Raw genomic sequence first — 18,741 nt, 5'->3', positions numbered from 1 at the left:
AAGGGAAGATATTTGAGCAGAGACCTGATGAAGTAAGAGAGCAAAATGATGCGAAGTTATGGCGGCAGGGCTTTCACAATGAAGTGAGCAAGTACAAAGGCCTGAAAGCAGGGTACTCCTGCATGTGTTTGAAAAACAGTGAGGCCAGAGCAATGTCCCCTTTACACTAGGCAAAAGGGGCTCTTGCCTTTGGCCTCTGTTTTAAAAAGCCTTGTAGATCACAAACATACACATACACAAACGGCAGGCACATGGGTGTCTATCATACAGAAGCTGGCGATTTGCTCTGGTTACATCACAACCCGCAGTTTTAAACAGCTGCCCTCATGACTCACTCTCTCCAGGTTCCAGGGAATTGTCCATATCTCTTGACTTACGTGCTCAAAACAAAAGGCAGCTGTGTCTGAATGCCAGGGTTGGAGGTTTGCTGTGCTGACACACAGCTTTGGAATGCAGTGAGTGAGGGTTAGAGACATGAAAGCACTTTAGCTTAAAAAAAAAAAGACAAACTAATTAACTTGTCAAGTCCTAAGAAAGCATAAATACAATTGATTTTTGCATAATGAAAATTGTTTCTCAGATTGTTGATGTTCTTGCTTCTCTTTACATTCCATTTCCCAGCTCTAGCAGTGTTCACAAATTAGGGTGGTATTGGCAACAGTTACATATGGAAGCTGAGGAACATTTTACAATACTAAACAGTACGTATTTATCTCAAGTTTGTCTGTATGTAGGTCTGGATGTGATAGGTATGAAGTGCAATACTGAGACAACTAGATAAACACTAAGCTCTAGAATTGTGCATATTTTACATTATAAAAATATTAAAAATATTTAATTGAGTTTTCTTTTTTTAACTTTTAGGTTCAGGGGTACATCTGCAGCTTTGTTATATAGGTAAACTGAGTGTCACAGAGGTTTGGTGTGTAAATTATTTTGTCACCCAGGTAATAAGTATAGTACCCAATAGATATTTTTTCTGATCATCTCTCTCCTCCCACCCTCCACCCTCAAGTAGGCCCCAGTGTCTATTGTTCCCCTCATAGTGTCCGTGTATTCTCATTGTTTAGATCCCACTTAAAAGTGAGAACATGTGCTATTTGGTTTTCTGTCCCTTTGTTGGTTTGCCTAGGATAATGGCCTCTAACTCCACCCATGTTGCTCCAAAGGACATGATCTCATTCCTTTGTATGGCTGCATAGTATTCCATGGTATATATGTACCACATTTTCTTTATCTAGTCTACCATAGATGGGCATTTAGGTTAATTCCATGTCTTCACTATTGTGCATAGTGCTGCAATGAACATATATGGGCATGTGTCTTTTCAGTCGAATGATTTGTATTCCTTTGGGTATATACCCAATAATACGGTTGCTGGGTTGAATGATAATTCTGTTTTAAGTTCTTTGAGAAATCACCACAGTACTTTCCGCAATGGCTGAATTAATTTACACAGCCACCAGCAGTGTATAAGTGTTCTCTTTTCTCCACTATCTCAATAGCATCTGTTATTTTTGAATTTTCAAAAGATTAAATAATATTTCAGCTTTCTTTTCTAATTTTATTTAAAATTTGGATAGTCAATTATAATTTGCATTTGCCTTTTAATTGTAATAAACAATATTGACTATTTTAGAAAAAACTAACCCTTGAAATATAGAAAAGTACTTTAATCCTTTAATTTTATTAAACATCTAGACATGTGCAATAATCATTAAATTCAGTTGTCTGATATTTTGCAGCCCTTCGGTTACATAAAAACCAAAAATCATAGCTTCACATGTGCTTTTTCTGTTTTTGTCATTAGAAAGGTACATTTTCCTGAGTAGGAGAATAGAACATATTTAACAGTTTATTAGCTTAATTTATAATTTTTAGTATTTAGATATATGATTTTCAACTTTTACCTCTTGTCTGGGTCCCACAGATGTTATGGATGTCTGGGTCAATGAACCTGGAGACTTGTCTAGTTCATGTAGGGTCCTGTAGACCATGATAAGGAATTTGGATTTGATTCGAAGTTTGATGGTAATCATTGGATTGTTCTGAGCTGGGTACTGGCCAACTGGAAGCCCATTTCTATTTTGCAGGATCAGTGCAACTTTAATTAACTGGAAACCAAAAGATCAGATCAAGGATTTCTCCCCCTCCCATCACTCCTAACTAGAAAACTCTAGAACTGTCCTAGGGTTTCCGACACCATTTCAGACCACAAAATCTCATTTAGTGAGTGGTCTGACTCACCCAACACATGACGGACAGCTGAAGTAAAAAAGAGATTTCCCTTAAGTAAGACATAATTTCCCCTTGGGTGGCCTTGACTTTCCACATGCAAACAATGGATAAAATAAATTGATTTTCTAGGATGACCATATGCCATATTCAGACAGTATATTCTCTGCAGTCAGGCTGTCTGCTTTGAATCTTGGCTTCTCCACTCTCTAGAGCTATATGCCCTTGGAACAATTTACTTGACCTTTCTCTCTCCCTGTGTGTGCGGGTGAGGGGTGTTAATGATAATATCTGCCTTATAAGATTGTTGTAAAGATTAAATGAAATAAACTACACAAAATTTACAACAGGACCTAGTGTATTTTAAGCACTTAAAATATTTTTTATGTATCATTATTTCTCATCTTCTTGGCTACCAATGAAAAAAATGAGAAAAGTCAGCTTTCAATTCTGTGAGTTTGGGTTTTTTTAATTAAGCAATTCATAAAGAAGCGAGCTTTCCAGATTTGGCACTATTCGGGCAGGGGACTAGACAATTATTTTTGTTGAGAATTGTAGACATAATTTCAGCCTAAGAGAGAAATTGAATTTCATGAGCTTTTTCTAACGTCAAGGTTCTATGCTTCTTACCATTAATTCAGCTTCCTGTGAGTGCCCCAGCCTTGCAGAGTTTATAATCTCATTGGAGAAATTAGAATGACTCACACAAAGCAGGTAACAATAAAGGAGAAAGTAGTCATGATGAAGGGCCCTGAGGGTAAATGGATAGTGGCGGGTCCAGGTAGGAAGCAGGCAGGAAGATTTCCTGGATCAGGTGGGATTTTTTTCAACTCACAGCAGAGATACACTGGTTGGGTAGAGAGGGAGGAGAATGATCCAAGAATGCTTACATCGAGACCCCCAACTTGTCCCACTAAGACAGAGCTTCACATGCCTCCCTCACTACTGCTCATGCCCCACTCAGAACTGCTCTATCCTCCAGCTCTCATGGGAACAGAGGACTGGGTTCTGAGGAACCTCTGTGAACACTAGACAGACAGCAGAGGTGGGATGAATTGCCCTTCTCCATACTTCTATACTGGGATTTGAACTGTTTCTCATTGCCCATATCCCAGTGAGCTGGCCCAGTTCCGTTATTGACACTGAGGCATGGAACCTTTCTACTAAGACTGTGGCCAAGGACCAGCAGCTCTGGCTTATTAGAAACAGAGCACTGGCAGCCTAAGACCTACTGAATTTAAATTTGCATTTTAACAAGAGCCCCAGGTGAGTTTTATGTGCCTTAAAGTGTGAGAAGTACTTTTAAAACAGTGGCTGTCAAATCTGGGAGAGCTGGGTGAGAGTCTACCTGGAGGAGCTAGATACCCAGGTCTCTCCCCATATCTGTTGAACCAGAATTTCTGAGATGGGGTCTTGGTATCTACATTTTTTAAATGTGTAATTTTAAAAATTGGGAGCAAATGTGTTCAATCAGGCTTGGAAACCATTACTTTAGGGGAAAATACAGGTATAGCCTAGACTCCTGAGGCTCACAGAATTACCAATTAGCATCAGATTGTACCAATTGTGAAAAAAAATGCTAAGCCCTAAACGAAGACCTGGAGAAGTCACCCTAGTTACCCTATTACCCTGGACAAGGCTCTTGATAGGACTTAGCAAGTTATTTTTCTCATCTGTAAAGTGGGGATATTAAAGTATCCACTTTGTGGAATTGTTAAGTATGCACACACTCTCTCTCTCTCTCTGAAACACAGCTCTTTAATTCTTGCTAATGTTGAAAAACTGGACAGAGTCAACTTCTACCTGGAATGATCTTCTCCCAGACACCCACATGACTCTCCATGATACTCCTTCAGCTCTCTCCCCAAACATCATCTCGTCCTAGTCAGGCTTTCCATATCTACTCAACACAAGAAAGCAAAATGTGCCGCCACCATCATCATTGTTCTTTATCCTTTGCTCTGCTTCTTATTCTTCTTTATAGTGTTTATCCTTGCCTGACACTTTAGATATTTATTTGCTAATTGTCTGTCTCCTCAACTAAAATTTAAGGTCCACAACATAGAGACTTGGTCTTTCTCTTCACTGTGACAACCCTATTGCTAGAATGGTGCCAAGCATACAGTAGACATCAATAAATATTTATTGGGTACTTGAATTAATAAATAAAATTTGATACTAATATTCCTTGACTCCTTAAGTATTCCCAATTAAAAGGCAGTAGGTCTCTTCAATAACTCGCTCCTGTATCACCTTCTATGTGAAGCCTTCCCAACAGACTCTTCTTGCCTTAGAGAGAATCAATGCTCCCCTCCTTGTGCTTTATATATTCTTTCCTCTACTCACTATCAAGATATCTTCCTCAACTTCTCTATAGACTATGAGCTCCTCAACAGCAAGGACCATTTCTAGTTCATCTTGGGGCCACCGATTCTTGTGTTTATTGAATGAAAAATGAGTGAATTTTCCCATCACAAAAGATGAAACCATACTCATATGCAACAAGAGTCTTTCTGATTTCAGAGTTGTAGCTTAGGGGGAAAAGCGGGGGTGGGGGGGATTTTTTTTTTTTTTAAAGCAGATATTCTTAAACAGCTATTGGTTTCCATTCCTGAATTCAGTCTCCTATATCTCATCCCTCTATCAAGATAAAAATGCAAGCCCATTGCTTGAATCATGAAGAGTTATGCCAATAAGCTTAGAGTAAGGCAGGGGAGACCAGATGCTGCCGAGATAATGTCAAGTCCAGAATTAAAGAGAAGCCAGTGGATGGTTCCTAAAGCAATATTGCAGCATCTCAGTTTCCAGTACCAGGGGCCCATTGCATCAATCTTTCAGCATACCTACTGTTCAATCTGTTAGGAGAAGCATGCAAAGCACATTTATTTCCAAGTGCCCAAGCTACTATACTAAATAATACAGGAAAAAGGTGAAAGGAGATAGAGAATTTAATTGCTCTTTGCCTGCAAAGCTCTTCAGTGCTTGCAGGAAAGACTGTCTGTAAGGATCCCATCTTATCAGGTACTCTTGCAGGCTCAGGAAGACTGTTTTCCATAGGGATACCAGGATTTGGCAAGATGGTAGGTACAGTGTACCCTCACCTTCAGACATTCATGAATGTCAATTCAAAGACTTATATGTCAACTGTTGGAAGGATTGATGAAAACCTGCTTATGCCATTCTAAAATTTGACTTTACTAAATCTTTTTGTTTAAAAAATACTATTGTCTTTCCTATCTTTTTAAAAGTTTGCTTTTAGTAATTGAAAAATTCCTTCACACCAGTTTCCTCGATTTTTTTCATGCAGTCAGTATTTACTGAGTACCTAGATGTTGGACACCACTGTGGGCACCAAGTGGGACTTCTAAGTTGGGAAGTCGGGGGAGACATTCAAATGCAGGGAAAGAAAGATATGCCAATACAGCTGTAATAGGGAATTTAATACTGATAAAAATTAAAGAAAGAAATGCACATTGGTAATTGATTCCAAAACTGCACACAATTTCTGTGCTTCTGTTATTTATATACTTGCCACATGGAAACATTTTCTATCTGGTCATCACTAAACATGTCCCATGTGCAAGCACAAAATAAGCCAGTCTCAAGTCTGAGTAGAGAGATATAGCCTCTGCCCCGATTGCTTAAGAATGATCTGATGAACATTCAGTTGCTGTTCCCTGTTTAATTAATTCTGATGGGCTATTGACATACCACAACTGTTTGTCCTAATAATGAGCTCCAAAATTAGAATGACTGCAACTCACTTAGACAGCTGCCACAAAAAATAAGTATTTGAAAGTGCTCTTGGTCAAGGCAATGGGGTAGAAATGGCTGTAGTTCAGCATCAAATTCACATGATTATGTCATATGAGTTTTATTTTTTCTTTTCAAGCATAGTTAACATACCAGCAGTGATGACTGCAAGAACTGTTACTAGCTGTAGAGTTGAGACTGCTACTCATATCAGTATAGCAAGGATAAACATGTAGCCAGACGTGTGCTAATGTGGAGTCAATATAGCAACAGGCATTGAACAATTTAGGTCAGTTCCTTGCAATGTTTAATTAGACTAATATATCTGTTTGCAATTAATAGCAGATGTGACAAGCTAATGTGTCCATGCACAGACAAATTAACCTCTGCCCATCAGCTGCTAGGATCTGTGAGAAAGCTGCCATGTTTTGCTTCTATCCATCCAAGTCTAAATAAAATTGCAGAAGAATTATAAACATGAATATTAGTAGAAAATACGCTGCACATGAAGCACTGTCCATAGGAAACTATTTTTCAGGCAGGCTGTCAGATTTTAACAATCACAACAAGAATTAACATTTGTGTTACCCTTTACTTTGTAAAAATCATTGTAATAGACTTTACTTTTTGAGCAGTTTTAGGTTTACCACAAAATTGAGCGGCAGGTAGAAAGACTTCCCACAGATCCCCTGTCCCCACACATACATAGCCTTTTGCATCAACATCCCCCACCAGAGTGGTACCTTTGCTATAACTGATGAACCTATATTGTTACATCATTATCACAGAAAGTCCATCATTTACATTAGAGTTCATTCTTGGTGTTGCAGTTCTATGGGTTTGGACAAATGTAAAATGACATGTATTCACCATTATAGTATCATACATAGTAGTTTCACTGCCCTAAAATCCCCTGTGCTCCTCCTATTCTTCCCTCCTCCCCCCAGCCAATCCCTGGCAACCACTTATCTTTTTATTGTCTCCATACTTTTTCCTTTTACAGAATGTCATGTCGTTGGAATAATATGATATATAGCCTTTTTCCAGACTTGTTTCTTTTACTTAATAATATGCATTTAAGTTTTCTCCATGTCTTTTCATGACTTGCTAGTTCACTTCTTCTTAGCACTGAGTAATATTCCATTGCTGGACATACCATAGCTTATTTATCCATTCACCTGCTAAAGGACATCTTGGTCATTCCCAAGTGTTGGCAATTATAAACAAATCTTCTATAAACACCTGTGTGCAGGTTTTTGTGCAGATATAAGTTTTCAACTCCTTTGGGTAAATACCAAAGAGTGTGACTATTAGATAGTACGGTAAGAATATGTTTAGTTTTGTAAGAAACCACCAAACTGGCTTTTGAAGTGGCTGTAACACTTTGCATTCCCAACAGCAATGAATGAGAGTTTCTCTTGCTCCACATCCTCACCAATATTTGGTGTTGTCAGTGTTCTGGATTTTGACAATTTTAGTAGATGTATAGTAATATGCAATTATTGTTTTAGTTTGTGTTTCCCTGATGACATACGATGTGGAGCAACTTTTCATATGCTTATGTGCCACCTGTATATATTCTTTGGTGAGATGCTTGTTAAGATCTTTAGCCCATGTTTTAATCAAGTTGTTTTCTTGTTGTTAGGTTTCTTTACATTTTATAAAATATGGTCACATACATTGCACTTTTAGTTACTTAGTAATAAAGTTTTGTAACTTTTCAACTATTGTAAAAGAGGCCTATCTGCTCCTAACATAGTTAGGGCTTAAGTCACTGAAATTTGGTATTATCTCCTCAAAATAAAGATTTCTGTAATGTACCTGGAAGCAATGCCCATTTCCCTGCTTTAATTAATTGCTATTATCCAATTCCACAGTGAGAACTTAGGGAAGAAGACAAATTTTCACAGGGCAGGATTTTTGAAAGGCAGATATTAGAAATGTCTTAATCCATTTTCTGTTGCTATAATAGATTACCACAGACTGGGTAATTTATAAAGAAAGGAAATTCATTTGGCCCATGGTTCTGCAGGCTGGGAAGTCCAAGAGTATGGCACCAGCATCTGGAAAGAACACGGAGGAAGGCATTGTTACTGCCTGACCAGGTTCTTGCTTGCTGCCCAGACAGAGCTGAACACTGAGACAACAAGTATTGCAATGAAGAAATAGTTTAACTATTGCAAGGCAACTCAGCAAGGAGGATAGGAGATATTTCTCAAAATCACCTGCCAGAGACTTCAGAGGCTAGAGATTTTAAAGATGATTTGGCAGGCAGAAAGGTAGGGGATGTGTAATGCTGATTGGTCTGAGATGAAATCACAGGGGTGTTGAAGCTGTCTTCATTGAATTGGTTCCTGAGAAAGGAGGTGAGTCACAAGACCAGCCAAGTCCGTTCCTTGGTTAACATCACAGGACACCGGTTCAGTTGGTGTCAGTTGGTTTACTTGCGGGCAAAGTCTAAAAAATATCTCAAAGACCAGTCTTCGGTTTTACAATAGTGTTTAAAACTGCCAGTTACTATGGAAAACAAGCTGGGAAACAATGGTGGGTTATTGTGTAACTATGCCTATAGCTTAGCAGGAAAGTTTGCAGAAGGTGAGATCCCTGGTAGTCAAAGCTGACTGGCACTCTCTTGACTAGTCCAACTTCTGGAAGCCATCAAGGGGGTCTTCATGATCTAAGGATCATTGTTCTTTAAAAGAAAAAACAAGTTCATCAATCTTGTAGGCAGCCTGCCCAGGGGCTAAGACAGGAAGATAATCAATTATTAGTGACTATCATTTGTTGAAATGACTATATGCAAGCAATCATGCATGGAGGAGGAAAAAGAGAGAAAGGAAAATATCTTACCAAAAATTTAAGCCCCATGACAATTTTAATCTTGTGGCTTTTTTTAATTTGTGAAGGTGGTTTCAGCATCACACCGTGAGTGTGTATGGGTAAGAGAAAGCTTGCTTTTATAACAAAGCCACTCCCACAATAACTAACCCACTCCAGGGATAATAGCATTAATCCATTCATGAGGGCAGAAACCTCATGACCCAATCGCCTCCCAAAGGCACTGCCTCTCAACACCACCCCAATGGCAACCAAGTTTCCAACATTTGAACTTTTGGAGGACATTCTCAAACCTTAGCACTGAGTGTTGGCTTTGTTTGGTTGGGAAGAATGTCAGGGGCAGGATTCAACTTCCTGTCTCTGCTATTCCTCCAAACCTCCTTTCAGAAGAGGCATGGGCTGGCCCAGAACCCATGGAGGCAATGTCCAAATCTTCCTAGAGCTGTAGCCTTTTGGGGGAAGCAAAGAATTAGGCCTTTATTCTTAGTCTCTGGGCTGATAGTCGTCAAGGAGCTCAAAATGGTTGCCAGGTTTGCAAATGATCATCTCAGGGGCATTTGGGCTGGGGTCATAGAGGCTCTTAAAGATGTGACATCAAGAAATTAAACTTTCCTCCTACCTTATGAGCTGAAGCCAGCTCCCACAGTCCTTCCAACATCTCTCATGATCCTAGTTTGCTTTCTGCCAGGGAAATTCAGGGACCCTTGAATTCACTAGGAAACGGGTGGCATGGAAAATGCTCGGTTACATTTCTACAGAATCCAGTGACACATTCTCGCTCTATTGTACAGTGTTTATGTGGATGAGTCTTGAAAGTCAATCATGTAGAAGTAGTACTGAAAAACTATTTCGGCATTGGAAACCCCCACAAAGAAAACTCCTGCCAAGAAAAGAAGCCCAGCTTGAGACTCAAAAACTTCACAGGGACACGGAAAATGAGTGAATGCAAAAAGGATAAAGCCTCTGGGAGTATTTAGTCTCAAGAAGAGAAAGAAATGGTTCACTTAATGTCTCTTTAAACATAGGAAAGATTATTATTCAGAAGCTGTATCCAGATGTATGAACATTTCTCTACTAAGGATAGAACAGGAAACAATGGGCTTTAGCTAGAGAAGAAAAGGATATGTATAGGAGGGGGCTTCCTGACACTTGTGGTTATAAAGCATTATAATGGGATACTAGAGAGGCTGTCAAATGCACTTCCCCACAGAATTTTAAGAACATGACAGATACCTCTCTGTATAAAATGGTTTAGACAAAAACCTCCCTGGAGGTTGGGGGAAGGAGCAGATGACTTCTCGGGGGCCCTTTCAGCCCTATGTGTTTATCATTTTAAAACTGGACTACAATACTTTTTCAGATAGGCCCTATCTAGTAAACTAGAAGCTATATCATTTCTTCTTCCCATCCTCCTACACCCTGTGCAATCTCATTTTCTCTGTTTATACCTTGCTTTGCTGATGCCTACTTGACACTTGCTCTTTGGATATTGTGCTCACACTGTTGGGGCACCCTATGAGGTGTAGAGACACTATTAAAGATGAATGGGACATTTGCAGAGACAAAAAGTTCTCATGCATGTACAAGGACACTGGAGATTTCCGCACTTGGAGACATAATCTTCTATAAAGCAAGGCTTACTTTAACAACATTTTTGCATTGATGTAAATCTCAGTTCAAGATTTTGAAATATTTTACTAGCATGGTGGTGGGGGGACCCTCATATTATATTATATATGGTTTGATTTTCCTCAGACATGGCATTCCTTTGAAGTCACATATCCCATTTATGTCTAGTGTCATCTCGACTGCTTTGTGCTAGAGGAGACCAAGGTGGCTGTCATTGGCTTTGTCCTCTATAGCAGAAGGCAAACCTGAGAGCACATGAATGATGCTTCACAATGTGAAGGGCTCTTCTGAAACCCTTCACTTCTCCAGTTCCAGATGGTTGTCTGTCTTCTGTAATTCAGAATTTAACAAATGCATGTTGGCTTTCCAGGACATATCTTAACAAGAGAAGGTTGAAAATTAAGAGTCTGAGATTTACAAGGCCAATAAATTAGTTTAGGTCACCTGAGAATTACCCAGTTAAAGTCTTTTGAGAAATAATTCAATATCTAAACTGACTGCCAGCAGGAGAAACTGTTATATTAAGTAGAAGCAACAAAGCCATGAGTTTTAAATTTAAATAAAACCACCCACATGCAAGATGCATAGTTCTTACATAAATAGCAATGCATGCACAAATAAACCAGTTGTAAAATAAGTCACACTTTACCTATGAAATAATAAGTTAAAACTATAGTCCATACATTCATGCATGCAAGAGATGTCATTTTTATTAAATTTATTTTGAGCCCCAATTGGATAGGGTGTGGGAAACAAAAATCTCAGGCTATTTTACTTCTCCCACCATATTTCCCTGGAAGACCAGGAGTTCCGGGACACTTATGAGATGCCCAGTCATCAACTGGGAGCATCTGGTCCTCAGTACTATGTAGTATCCATGCTGGCATTCACCTACATGTCTGCTGTGCCATCTGGCTTGTGGTCATCAGTCCATGCTGTTACCATAGCATCGTCCTTGTCTCCACTGCACAGATTCTTCAGGTCTGTTAGCTGTCTCCCAGCTACCTCTCCCTCTCAGTAGGTGGGGACATTATAATAACTGATCTCATTCTATGCTGAGGATTCAACCCTTTTCAGGCACCTTTCTGCAGGCAGGACAAGCTACATCAATTGTGAGGTCAAGTACAAAATGAGCACAATGGGTTCCTTATTAAAAAAGTATTAGGAGTCTTAAGGTGGTGACAGGAGAGTATTAGATCAAGAGTGAGTCCTGGGTGACTGAACATGCCACTTGGTTATGAAGTCTGCCCTGTATGTAGATACCCTGCTCCTGCTCACATGCCACACAGCATGTCAGCAATACCAAGATGCTTGCTCCTAAGCAGAGCATGCAGTCCTCTCTTCTCAGAAACTCAGACCTTTCTGGAGATTCTACCTCTGTACCAGAATTCACCAGGGGTGGAGATGTTTGGTGCATAGGACACAAGCCTTTCTCTCAGGCTAACAGATTCCGAGCTGCCTTCTTTCTTTCTCTAATTTTTCTCCCTCCACACAAACAGACCAGTGGACTCCACCAAGTCCAAGAATGTGACAAGCTGACTTTTTTCTATTCTCAATATACAGCACGCCTCATTTTATTGTGCTTTGCTTTATTGTGCTTCTCGGATTCAACACAAATTCAAGATTTGTGACAATCCTACTTTGAGCAAGTCTATCAGTGCCATTTTCCCAACAGCATGTGCTCACTTCATGTCTCTGTGTTATATTTTGGTAGTTCTCACATTATTTCAGACTTTTTATTATTATTAAATCTGTTACAGTGATCAGTGATATTTGATGTTACTGTCATCATTGTTTTAGGGTGGCATGAACCATGCCCATAGAAGACAGTGCAGTTAATCGATGAATGTGGTGTGTGTTCTGATTACTCCACTCACTGGCCATTCCCCCATCTCTCTTCCACTTCTCAGGACTCCCTATTCCCTAAGATACAATGATATTGAGATTAGGCCAATTAATAATCTTACAATGGCCTCTAAGTGTTCAAATGAAGAATTGCACATCTCTCATTTTAAATCAAAAGCTAGCAATGAATGATGAAGCTTAGTGAGGAAGGCATGTTGAAAGCCAAGACAGGCTGAAAGCCAGGCTTCTTGCACCAAATGGTTAGCCAAGATGTGAATGCAAAGGAAGTTTTTGAAGGAGATTAAAAGCACTACTTTAGTGAACACACAAATGATAAGAAAGCAAAACAGGCTTATTGCTGATACAGAGAAAGTTTTAGTGGTCTGAATAGAAAATCCAACCAGCCACAACATTCCCTTAAGACAAAGCCTAATCCAGAGCAAGGCCTTAACTCTCCTCAGCTCACAAAGGCTGAGAGAGGTAAGAAAACTGCAGAAGAAAAGTTGGAAGCTAGCAGAGATTGGTTCATGAAGTTTAAGGAAAAAGCTATCTCTATAACATAAAAGTGCAAGGTGAAGCAGCAAGTGCTGATATAGGAACTGCAGCAAGTTATCCAGAAAATCTATCTAGCCAAGACAGTTTATGAAGACGGCTACACTAAACAACATATTTTCAGTGTAGATGAAACAGCCTTATATTGGAAGAAAATGACATCTAAAATTTCCATAGCTAGAGAGGAAACGTCAATGCCTGGCTTCAAAGCTTTAGAAGACAGGCTGACTCTCTTGTTAGGGGTTAATGTAGCTGGTGACTTTAAATTGAAGCCAACGATCATTTACCACTCTGAAAGTTTCAGGGCCCTTACAAATTATGCTAAATCAACCCTGACTATACTATAGAAGTGAAACAACAATATCTGGATGACAGCACACCTGTTTAGAGCATGGTTTACCAAATATTTTAAGCCCACTGTTGAGACCTACTGCTCAGAAAAAAGAAATGTTCCTTTCAAAACATTACTGTTCATGTACAATGTACCTCATCAAAGCTCTGATGGAGTTGTGTAAGGAGATGGATGTTGTTTTCACACCTACTAACACAATATCCATTCTATAGTTCATAAATCCAGGAGTAATTTTGATTTTTATGTCTTATTTAAAAACTACATTTTATAAGGCTAGTAACTCCTCTGATGGATCTGGGCAAAATAAATTGAAAATTTTCTAGAAATAATTCACCATTCTAGAAGCTATTAAGAACATTTGCCATTCATGGGAGGAGGTTAAAATATCAACATTAATAGGAGTTTGGAAGAAGTTGATTTCAGCCCTTATGGATAACTTCGAGGGGTTCAAGATTTCTGTGGAGGAAGTCACTGCAGATGTGATAGAAATACCATGAGAGCTAGAATTAGTAGTGGATCCCAAATATGTAACAGAAATCACGAGATTGCTGTAATCTCATGAGAAAATTTTAATGGATAGGGAGTTGCTTCTTATGGATGAACAAAGTGATTTCTTGAGATTGAACGTACTCCTGATGAAGATGCTGCGAACATTATTGAAATGGCAACAAACAATTTAGATACTACATGAACTTAGCTGATAAAGCAGTGTCAGGGTTTGAGAGGATTGACTCCAATTGTAGAAGAAGTTTTACTATGGGTAAAATGCTGTCAAATAACATCACATGCTACAGAGCAATCTTTTGTGAAAGAAGGATAAATAGATGTGGCAAACTTCATCATTGTCTTATTTTAAGAAATTACCACAGCCACCCCAACCTTAAGCAACCACCACCCTGATCAGTCAGCAGCCATCAACATCAAGGCAAGAGCCTCCACCAGCAAAAAGGTTATGACTTGCTGAAAGCTCAAATGCTATTAGCATATTTTAGCAATAAAATATTTGTCATTGAGGTATATAAACATACAGTATAATATGTTTACACTATACTGTAGTCCATTAAGTGGGCAATAGCATTACTCACTATTGTCCACTTAATGGACTACAGTATAGTGGAAACATAACTATTATGTGCACTGGGAAACCAAAAAAATGTGCGTGACTCACTTCATTGTGATATTTGCTTTATTGCAATGGCCTGGACCCACAATATCTCTGAGGTTGAGATATGCCTGTTTTGTTTATGAGGAGAAAATTCATTATGCTCTGAGACCTGTAAAACTTAGACTTTTGAAATTAAACTAAAAGAACAGGCTATCTCAACTCAAAGGCCTTTTCTTTTGATACTATTATATATGCCATTTGCTATATAACGTATTTTAAAACACAAATCCTGTTTCAACTTCCTCTTCTCTCTTTCTACTATGGCATCCCTTCTTGGAATAAGTAAGCATCTAAATAATCCAGTTGCTAACAGAATTGGGGAAAAACCAATGGGTAACAGAAATGAAGGAATAAACAACGAGTGGTTCTCAGTTTATCAATGAGAGAGGTTACGTATGTTGACCAATGTCACACGACTAAATTGTAGAACTGGGACTTCAGCCTATGTGATTTGGTCCCTGAGTCTGAAATGTTTATCATAATGTTATACTGCCTTCTGTAGTAAGAACTAATACATGGAAGCTTCAATATTTATTTTGATGATAAAGTAGCAACGACTGGTTCCTCACATTTCCCCAAAACGAAAGCATGTGCAGACTATCAAACAAATTTATTTAAGATACAAAAAAGACAAAAGTTGCTTAGTGTGACATTCATTAGCTCTTTACCAAATTTTGACAAAATGTTAAAATAATAATAGAAACTAGTGACTAACAGGAGCTAACATAGGTTCTCTCATTTCTCTTTTGACAGGGAGAGGTAGATCACAGGTTATTGATAATAGATATAGGCTATTATATTCAAACATGTTCCTGCATCTATAATTTTTTTTCAGTTACTTGGTTAATGTATAAAAGTCTAGAAGCAATCTTCAAGTTTCATGATATTTCAAAGCTACAAACCTTAAAGTAGAATCTTCCTTTGTATGTAGACCTCTGCCTGGGTCACTTCAGGGATCATAGTAAAAGAACATGAGCTTCCCTAGTTGAATCACTTTGTTTTACCTATATGACCATAAATGAGTAACTTAGCTTCTCTGAGCCTCAGTGGTGATATCTACCACATAATACACTGAACACAAGCTCCTGTGTTAATGTCAGAACATTATAAGTATTCACAATGTAATAGATACATTTCTTTTTCCCACTCCTTAGATTCAGGAAGTAATACCACCAATGCATATTTTTAGCTAACACTTAAACATTGTTTTTTATGTGTCAAACATTATTCAAAGCACTTGACATCTATTAACTCATTTATTTCTCACAACAATTCCATGAAATGGGTACTATCATTAACCTCATCTTACAGATGAAGAAACTGAAGCATAGAAAGTTTAAGTAACTTGCCCAAGGTCATACAGCTGGAAAGAAACTCAGAGAGCCTAGCTCTGGAACCTACTTTCTCAAAAAACAACTAAAAAATCATTTTATTTGACATATGACTTTTTATTTTGGATGACTTTTTATGTTGGATGACTTTTTATGTTCCTAATCTTTAAAGCAATGAATACTACTGGGTAAAAATATAAAGAATACTTTAGAAATTTTAGGGTGGGTTGTTCTTCCTAAGACAAGAAAGCTATAACTCATAAAGTAAAAGATGGACAGACTACCTAAAAATTTAAAACTTCTAAATAATCATAAGCCAATGTATTAGATAAGGGACAAACAAGGAGACAACACTTTCATCACAAATAATAGGCAAATTGTTAAAATCCATAAAATATAAACAGCTTCTATAAATTAACAAGAAAATCTATAAATTAATAAGATAAAGACAACACAATAGAAAAATTGGCAAATAATGCAAAAAGGAAAATCACAAAAAAGAGAAAGAAATTACCAGTGTACATGAAAATGTGTTCAATCTCATTAACAACCAATGAAATAATAATTAAAACAATAAGATACTACTTATCGTCCATTAGATTGTCAAAAAGAGAAAAAAAAATACCCAGAGTAACAAATGTTTAGGCAAAAGAACATTCTCATATGGTATTGCAGAAGTATAAATTAGAATAGCATTTTTTTAAAAAAAACCTTGACAGTACCTATCAAAATTTAAAATGTGCATATCCTTTGACATGGTAATCCACTTCCAGGAATCTAAAGTATAGGATATTGTGCATGTACCCAAAACTACAGATAACAGGATGTTCCTGCAACATTGATGATTATAGCAAAAAACAACAACAACAACAACAACAAAAAGAGCAAAACAAGCAAATTACAATTCAACAAAAGGGACTGGCAAAATAAATTATGTAATCAAATACAGTTGACAACTCAGGGGTTGGGGCATCAATCTCCTGCACATTCCAAAAGCCACATGCAATTTTTGATGCCCACAAAAACCTATTGACTGGAAGCCTTACCAATAACATAAACAGTTGATAACACTTTTGTATGTTATGTATACTATATATTGTATTCTGACCATAAAGTAAGCTAGAAACCAGAAAATATTACTAAGGCAGGTGAGGTGGAACAAGGTGGTAAAATGGAAGGAAGCCTCCACTGATCATCCCTCCTTCAAGGACACCAATTTAACCACACACAACAAAAGCACCTTTGTAAGAACCAAAAATGAGATGAGCACTCACAGTACCTGATTTTCACTTCATTTCGCCAAAAGAGACACTGAAGAGGTAGGAAAAACAGTCTTGAATTGCTGACACCATGCCTTCTCCATCCCCTGGCAGTAGGAGCATGGTCTGAAGAGCATTTCTGTGCCCTAGGGAGAGGGAGAGCCAGCAATTGTGAGGCATTGAACTCAGTGCTGCCCTTGTTATAGCAGAAAGAAAAACTGGACCAAACTCAGCTGACGCCAGATCACAGAGGATGCATTTCAACCACCCTTAGCCAGAGGGAAACTGCCAATCCCAGCAGTCAGAACTTGAGTTTTTGCAAGCCTCACCACTGTGAGCTAAAGTGCTCTGGGGCTCAAAATAAATTGAAAGCTGGTCTAGACCACAAGAACTATAACACCTAGGCAAGTTCTAGGGCTAAAATGGACCCAGAGACAGTGGACTGGGGCAGGGGGAATGTGACCTACTGAGACACTAGCCAGGATGACTGAGTGCTGGCATAACCTTTCCCCTAACTCCAGGCTGCATAGCCTGTGGCTCCAAAAGAGACCCACTTTTTTTCTGCTTGAGGAGAGGAGATGAAAGAGTGGGGAGGACTTTGTCTTGTGTCTTGGATACCAGCTCAGCCACAGCAGGATAGGGCACTGATCAGAGTCATGAAGTCCCCTTTCCAGGCCCTAGTCCCTGGACATTTCTAGACACACCCTGGGCCAGAAGAAACTCTTTGCCTTGAAGGGAATGACCCAGTCCTGGCAGAATTCATCACCTGCTAACTGAAGAACCCTTCAGTCCTGGATAACCAGCAGTGATACCCAGGTACTACATCGTCGGCCTTGTGTGAGATTCTGAGACTTGCTAGCTACAGGTGAGACTCAGCACATTCCAAGATGTGGTGGCTATGGGCTGAGACTCCTTCTGCTGGAGAAAAGCAGAGGGAAAGTAAAGGGGAATTAGTCTTGCATCTTAGGCAGCAGCTTGGCCACAGGGCGGTAGAGCACCAAGCAGGCTCTTGAGGTCCCTGATTCCATGACTTGATTCTTGGATGGCATTTCTGGGCCCTGGGCCAGAAGGGAGCCCTGAATGGAGAGATTCAGGACTGGTAGCATTCACAACAAGCTGACTGAGAGCCCTTGGACCTTAAGGAAATATGGGTAGTAGTCTGACAGGGTTCCTCATGGGCATGAGGTGGCAATGGTCATGGAGTTAGGCTCCTCTGCCTTTGGAAAAGGGAGGAAAGAGTGGGAAAGACTGCATCTTCTGGTTCGAGTGCCAGCTCAGCCACAGTAAAATAGAACACCAGGTGAACTTCTAAAGTTTTTGACTCTAGTCCTTGGTGCCCAGATGGCACCTTTGGACCCACCTGGGGCCTGGGGAAACTTTCTGCCCTGAAGGGAAGGTTATAGGTCCAGCTGGCTTTGCCATCTACTGATTGTAGAGCCCTAGGGCTTTGAGCAAACATAGGTAGTAGCCAAGGTGGTTACAGCACACCTTGAGCAAGACCCAGTACTGTGCTTGCTTCAGGTCTGACCCATTACAGTCCTGGGGTGGTGGCCACAGGGGTACTTGTGTCACTCTACCCTCAGCTCCATGTGGATCAGAGCAGAGAAAGAGACTCTGTTTGGAAGAAAGTAAGGGAAGAGAACAATTGTCTCTGTCTGGTAATCTACAGAATTCTTCTGGATATTGTCCAAGACCATCAAGGTGCTATACCACTACAAGTCTGCAAGAACCACAATGCTACTGGGCTTGGGGTCCCCATAAAGCAGATCCAGCTTAGATCTC

General features: G+C 39.2%; 2 long non-coding RNA genes across 3 annotated transcripts in view; one reads left to right on the top strand and one right to left on the bottom strand.

Annotated features, from left to right (window-relative positions):
- The window catches only part of LOC107967246 (uncharacterized), a 227,998-nt gene that overhangs the window by 25,185 nt on the left and 184,072 nt on the right, over window positions 1–18,741 (bottom strand). The window contains exon 1 of one of the 2 annotated variants that reach the window (XR_010153273.1): window positions 16,980–17,148. The exons of the other annotated variant lie outside the window; for it this stretch is intronic. This is a non-coding gene — a long non-coding RNA (uncharacterized LOC107967246). Of the gene's footprint in view, window positions 1–16,979; window positions 17,149–18,741 lie in introns of those variants that run through there. 2 annotated transcript variants of the gene reach the window in all.
- The window catches only part of LOC104001508 (uncharacterized), a 248,140-nt gene that overhangs the window by 209,757 nt on the left and 19,642 nt on the right, over window positions 1–18,741 (top strand). The window lies entirely within an intron of this gene.

This window comes from Pan troglodytes, chromosome 1 (assembly GCF_028858775.2).
Source record: "Pan troglodytes isolate AG18354 chromosome 1, NHGRI_mPanTro3-v2.0_pri, whole genome shotgun sequence".
NCBI lineage: Eukaryota > Metazoa > Chordata > Mammalia > Primates > Hominidae > Pan > Pan troglodytes.
This window is presented reverse-complemented; position numbering and strand designations above follow the sequence as displayed.